The sequence below is a fragment of the Cibotium barometz genome, chromosome 50 (genome assembly GCF_041138505.1).
Source record: "Cibotium barometz isolate CiBa-2024 chromosome 50, ASM4113850v1, whole genome shotgun sequence".
NCBI classification, from domain to species: Eukaryota; Viridiplantae; Streptophyta; class Polypodiopsida; order Cyatheales; family Cibotiaceae; genus Cibotium; species Cibotium barometz.
In genome coordinates, this window is record NC_141095.1 from 38,186,211 (window position 1) to 38,193,449 (window position 7,239).

Sequence of the window (7,239 nt, forward strand, 5' to 3'; positions counted from 1 at the left end):
CTATGTGTGTGTGTGTGTGTGTGTGTATGTGTACACACACACACACACAGTTTTTTCATATGGCATATGTAGATGGGTATCAAAGTATGGTTCAAGTATGTTATTTTTCTCTGGCCTAAAATATACGTAACCCTAATTCTCTAAGTCAGTTTTTTTAGGAAATATATAAAAATGTGAGATAGAAGTGAGAACTCTATCACTGATAAAGACATATATTTTAGTTCTGCAAATTCAAGCTACACAGACCATTATAAAGGGCACAAAGGCCTTTACACACCCATATATATAAACATATACTACCTAAATATCATGTTATCGTGGGAGATATAATTCTAAGGTTAAACAATGATTCAGAATTTCTCTCTCTCTCTTAGGGAAGCACAAAGCCTCATGGGCTTGGGTTAAGCTCTAGGTTTTGTAGACATCCCTCAAAGCTTCTAAACCACCTCAAATGGCTAAGAATATCAAGCTAAATCTAGTCGCAAGGGTGTATAAGCTGAGAAGGTTGAGGTTCACAAAGGGGAAGGAGTCTCAATTTGATTATTAGTGCTATAATATGACAATTAATAATGCAGTAATTATGATGATTAATGATGGTACTATGATGACTAATAGCGGTTCTGATGGTCGATGATGTGAATAAAGGTGGGCACATCAACCCAACGCAAGTGATGTTTGGCTTATTTCTGTGGTGAGGAAGGTGTTAACCACATATTGGTTAACACATTCCTATGACAACTATGTCCGCACACTTATGTAATGGGCACCGGCATTATATATTATAAATCCCATCATTTGATGAGGGAAACGCCCTAAAGATGCTCCCAATTATTGAGCTTTGAAGAATAGACAAGAGGATCTTGGTCAGTTCCCCAAACCATAGAGAAAAGCCTTATAACTATGTTTTGGGCACCCCGGGTCACTTACTCCCAGGCGGCCTAGTGGGAAAAGGCTTAGAACTATAAAAGCCAATTTCTCTTATTTGTAACTCATTCTCCCATTTGTGCAATAGAAATGGAGTGTTCTCTCTCTCTCTCTCTCCCTCTCTTGTAACTCTAATCTAGCAATCACGTGTTTCCTCTTGCTTCCTCTCTCTCTCTCTCTCTCTCTCTCTCTCTCTCTCTCTCTCTCTCTCTCTCTCTCTCTCTCTCTCGTGATTAGGCTAACCAACGTGATCCTCTTCCGTGGAGATCCCACACGATCTTCAGAGAGAGCTTGCATCACTCGTTGGATTAGAGTAACCGCCTTGGTGTGACACAAGTGCGGGAGGACGGCGGTGATGAGCGGACGGTGGAGCTCTTAAGCCTAGCTCGAGCTTGGCAGATAGGCAACTTCCCACGACATGTTAGGATAGGGTTTCCTTAACATCTTGGTGCTGCTGTCGGGGAGCACAAATCCACTACTAGTGTATGCCATCTTTGATTTGAATCTGACAGAGCCTCCATAGCCTGCCAAGTAAGCTCTTTGACAGGTGGTTTTTTAATTTTTTGATGTTTTGCATGGTTTTTGTTGTGATTCATGTATAGCTTTGTGTTTAGAGTAGGATTACTACTTGTTTGAGTGAAAAAACTTGAGATTTGGGTGATTAGAGAGCCTAATCAAGAGGGTTTTGGCTCAAACCTAGACCATTTTCCTTATTTTTAAGCTTGATATTGATTCTTTTGCTCAATTCCTTTGCATAGGTAGGTTAGCAATGTTAAATAAAACCTAATCTATCAAAAAAAACCCAAAATATTTCTTTTAGAATGCACAAACGGTGGGAATTACTCTTTTGGAATAACATAAAAATAAACTTTCTTTTCCACAAAATTGCAAAAAATTTTGCCATAACCTCCTTTGTATGGCTGACCATTTCTCATTTTTAACATTCTATTTTCAATTTAAATTAACCCCAATTAGATGTAAAGGACTCTAATCTACACAATTTTCAATTTCCAAGAGAGTAAACAATAAGAAAAGTTTAATTAATCTTTTTGTTAAACATTCTAGGATAAATAAAGATTGAATTATAAAGAAGAGAAGGGGATGGCCTTTTCATCAAGGCATAGCATTAGAATTTACTTTAATCAACTAAATAAACAAGAAAATCAAGAAAACCATAGATTTAAAATTAAAAAGTAAGAAAAATTTAGCTTTCATGGAGTTGTAAGCTTTCCTTTGGCTTGAGGGATTAAGGGTTCTACTCTTGTCTGAAGCAAGAGTGGCTACCAATTGCTTTGGAGAGGATTAAGCCAAAAACAATTGAATCATCAAGAAAATTCAATGTAAATGGCTCTGGGTAGGAGTAGGGTAGTAGTGCATAAAACACCATTAAGCTTTTACAAAGGGGGAGGCTTCTATTTATAGGAAAAAGTGAGCCTCTAACCAAGCAAATTGATTGTAGAATTTTCCAGATCAGTTTGGTCAATTTTTGACCATTTTTAGGTCAATTTAGCTTACTTTTTGGATCTAGTTAAAACAGGACAGAGGAGAGATGAAAATATCTCATTATTTTTTAGTTTAAAACTCCTCCACACATGTGAAATAGGCACCTCCTTCATGAGGAGAGATCCCCACACTGAGGTGTCAAATACATCATTTCCTCTAAATATCTCTTAATTTTTAACTAATAAACCTTGTACTCAGTCAACTCTTCATCTTATGTGAGCATTTACTCATTTTTAGGGGTTTTTCTTTTATTCTTTAATTTATCTCCTCCCTACATTTGGATTAATCTTATTGGTCCATAGGAACCTTAATTGGAGCATAATTCAAAAATTTCTAAAAATCTAGACCCTTAGGCTAAGGTCCTTCATACCTATTTTTAATTAATTCCAATTGCACATTGGAAAGTTCTTTTTGAATTTTTGTTTCAAGGGAAATCATTTTAGACACTAGGAGGATTTTTATATCCAAAAATATCTCAATTTTTAATTACCTCCCTCTAGACATATTCTCTCTCCAAGTCAAAATAGATAGATAGAAACAAGATCTGTTATTATTTTGAAAAGGGGGATTGATTACAGGGGGAGAAACTAGATATCTTGAGGGGCTGGGGAGGAATCTTACATCCTACCCCACTTAAAAAACATGAGATGTCCTCATCTCGCACGTGGAGTATGATCTCTTTCATTTTCTTCTTCTTCTTCAATCACTTCCAGTGTTAGTGGACGGCCGATTTGGGAACATCTCTCTTTGACTTCCCCTATTCGGAGGTGGATGTCTTGCATTACTTTGGATTGAAACTGCGGGTTGGTTAGAGGGTCTACCTCTAGGATTTCCTTGATTTTGGCGGAAAGAAACCTGATTACTCTGGAAGGAAGGAGCTGGAGTCTGGAATCTTGATCCCTGATTTCCCTGCCCCAAAAACCTTGATCCAAAAGGAGTTGGGCAAACCATACTGTGATGTCTAAATCCTTGACAGTTATAGCATTTCACTCCCTTGTTCAAGGGTGAAACTTCTGAAGTTGAATTCCAAGGGATTTAGTTTTGGAAAAATGACATTTCTTCCATTCTGGAACTTCCCATATCCTAGGCTTGACCCTGATATCTTTTAGGCGGTGAAAGGTTGGAATCACCTTCTAGAATTAAAAACCTTTTGAAAGGTGATGGTGCTGGCTTCGGTGGGACTTTGACATCAAAGGCCTTGGCGAAATCCTTCGCCATCCACACTGCTTCGGCCATGGAAACTGGCTTGGCATTCTTCACCAAGATATTCAAAGGTTCGTTCAGTCCGTGAATGAACCTAGCCATTAGCTGTTCTTCATCTAGTGGTGGCGAGAATTTGAGGAGGAGAGCGAATGCTTGGTGATATACTTCAATAGTTCTGCTCCCCTGGGTTAACTCTAAGAATTTGTTCGCCAGGAGGATAGAACCTCGTCCTTAGGTAAATTTTGAGATCAGTCCATGTCTGGGTATTCCGATCTAGAAGGTTTGTCTCGCAGTGGTTTCTCCATGCCACTTTGGATGTTTCTACTATCTTCAGCCTTGCAAGAGCCATTTTGCTCTTCTCATTGTACCCAGTGACATCGAAGTACTCTTCCATTGCTTCGATCCACTTCTCCACAACCTCGCCCAAGTTTTTCCCTTCACCCTTGAAAGGTCCAAGCTGCGATCTATGAAGAGTTTTACGAACATCCAAGTCGAGCTCTTCCTCATCGAGTTGGGGGTTATCATTTCTACCACGATGACCTCAATCCATGCTCCTATCAATACGAAAATTCTTGTTAAGTCCCTTTATTTATGATTCAAATCGGATTTTAGATTCAACTGATTCTGGGGTTCTTTAGATTGGTCAGCTCCTCACAAAACCATGGGATAAAGATATATGTATATAGAACTCATTATCAGATAATAATTCATTCAGAACATATCATTCATATCTTTAATACAATAATGGTCCATTAGACCGAAATTTCCATCTGGAACAATCCTCCATGGGAATTTCAATTCTACAAATTTTTAATTTGTCATTCCTTAACTTGATCCACTAAGTCAAGTGTTAAGAGTAGCAATTTGTCAGCACAATCCACTAATCTTATAGTGATTTTCTAAAGTCATTATCATCATTCCAGTTATGAACATCATCACAGGGACTCATCCCATTCATCCTCATTGTGGTTTTTCTCAGCTTATCGTCAACCAAAATTCAAGAATCATCATTTTTCAATCAGAATCCAAATCAACTCATCAGTTCTCAACCAGAATTTTAAAATCATATCAACCACATTCGAATTCATCATCTGGATAGCATTTTTGCTTATAATTTCAAGATCTTATATTTACTCGTAAATACTGCTAGTAAAGAGCTGCAGTTATACCCTCAGTATATACGGGTAATCACGGTCCTTGGAACTACAAGGTAAATACCATCATGTCTAGGCCTCAAGCAAGTCAGGGATTCCATATAATTGTGGTACTTCCATCTGAAGACCCAGTTACCAATTTATGAATTTCAGCCTGAATAACAATTTGTATGAATTTTATCACACAATTACAACCTTTTACTACTACTACATAATTTTTTGGCATTTTTGGCTTCTCGGTTGATCCACATTAGCCAATTTTCTCTGATACCAGCGAAGAGATCCCTGTCCCCTCCATGCAACGATATCAGGGGTACTAGCATCGAAAGTAGCACTTCTTGCACAGGGCAGGGTCCTTCACTCGGGGCCTCGCCCATGGATATTCGGACGAGAGACTAATCCATCGGTTCTTCCAAAACCAAACCCGAAAAAACTTCCCTTGCCCGAAAAGCATGGGCAATTCCTCCAGGATAATTTTTCTCTAATGTAGTCGAAAGCCTTAACTAACTGAACTGATTTGACCAAACCTGTAAGTCCCATAGCTAGATCAGGGAAAAGATTGCACTTGGATCATGAGACCAACGCTTTTTTCCTCACCATTGAGAGGCACAACCGTTGATTCTTTTCTATAGAACAATTTTTGTCTGGGATTTACTTCATCTATCGTACCATAACAGAATTGAGTCTCATTTTAGGGATCCATCAGTCCAACCTTACCCCATCCAGCCCCATGGGTTAGCCAACCACCCAACCACTGTAGTGATGGGATCCAATTAGGAATTTGATTAGGTTTTATCTCGGGTACCAGGGAAAAGAGTTCCCAGGTCCCCTAGCCAGATATTCATGCAAACTTAAAACTAGTCACACCACACACACCCAATATGAAATTACCTTGGTTCCTAGCTCATAGTACTTGGTAATATATTCACATATTAAAATGGAATCTCCGTTGAAAACCAGTAAGATCAACAAACAGATCCATATAAAAGATTCATGGACTCATCCGCCGTTGAGGACCAGCAAGGTCAATCAACCAGATCTATCCCCGAATTCAGAAAACAACTCTTACTCCTTGTTCCAATATCTTCCACGACGCACGTGTGGGTATCTTCGGCAACCAAGAGCCCGAGCACTGTATGGTCAGCACCCTCTAGGATCCTTCGCAGGTGACCTAGCGCTTCAGTCATAGGCCGCTTCCTTGGTCCCTCATCCATTGTACCAGAAGCTTACCATTTTAATCAAACCGAGGCTGGTCAAGACCTCCTTCAACCTTATTACGCGAGATGTCCTCCATTGACTCTCCGTCAGCTATTGCAACTTTATCAGATTAGGTCTCCACGACCTCATTCTTCACAGGACGGTCAAAATGCTTCCCCAGCATTCTTGACATAAAACAGTCATTTTAAAAACAGGTCATAAATACAGTTTCTATAGCGAACTCTCGTCTTTCCTCATTGTTCTACATCAATCCTCATTTATTTCATCTATATTCCCATTCTCATCACATCATAATCATTCACATCTATCCCAATTTACATCACATCTCATTCATTCACATCCCGATTCACATCACATCACATCAATTCATGTCCATCACATTCATTTACATCACATCCATTTACATCCATCACATCACATTCATTCATACTACCCATCACATTCGTTCATTCATATCCACCACATACATTCTCATAACCATCCCATCACACACATTATATCACATCACTTCTATCCACATCATATCTCATTCATACACATCCATCCAATCGTTCACCCCTGTATGACTACCCACATCTATTCATACATTCATATCTATCACTTCACACCCACATATATTCATGTCACATCACATCTATTTTCATCACATCACATTCTTTCGCATACACATCCACATCACATTCTTTCACATACACATCCACATCAATTCTTTCACATACATTCACATCCATTCTTTTACATACATCCACTCACATCCCATATCATTCATTTATATCCTGATTCACATGACATCACATCTCATCCATTCATTCACATTTATCTGATTCACATCACATCTCATCACATCTATTCACCTCACATCTCATCACTTCTATTCACATCACATCCATCCATCCATTCATTCACATCTATTTCATGAAATTTAAACAAAGAATTTAAGAGAATTCTAATTTTGATATAAAGATTCTTTACGCATCTATTTATGCATAAAAATCAACTTCACTGGGAATAACACTTTTATAAAAATCCTTTTATGCATAAATTCAAATTTAAGGAAAATAACACTTTTGAAATAAAAAATAAATCCTTTATGCATCTTTCTATGCATAAAATCAATTTTAATGAGAATAACACTTTTGAAATAAAAATAAATCCTTTATGCATCTTTCCATGCATAAAATCAATTTTAATGAGAATAACACTTTTGAAATAAAAATAAATCCTTTATGCATCTTTC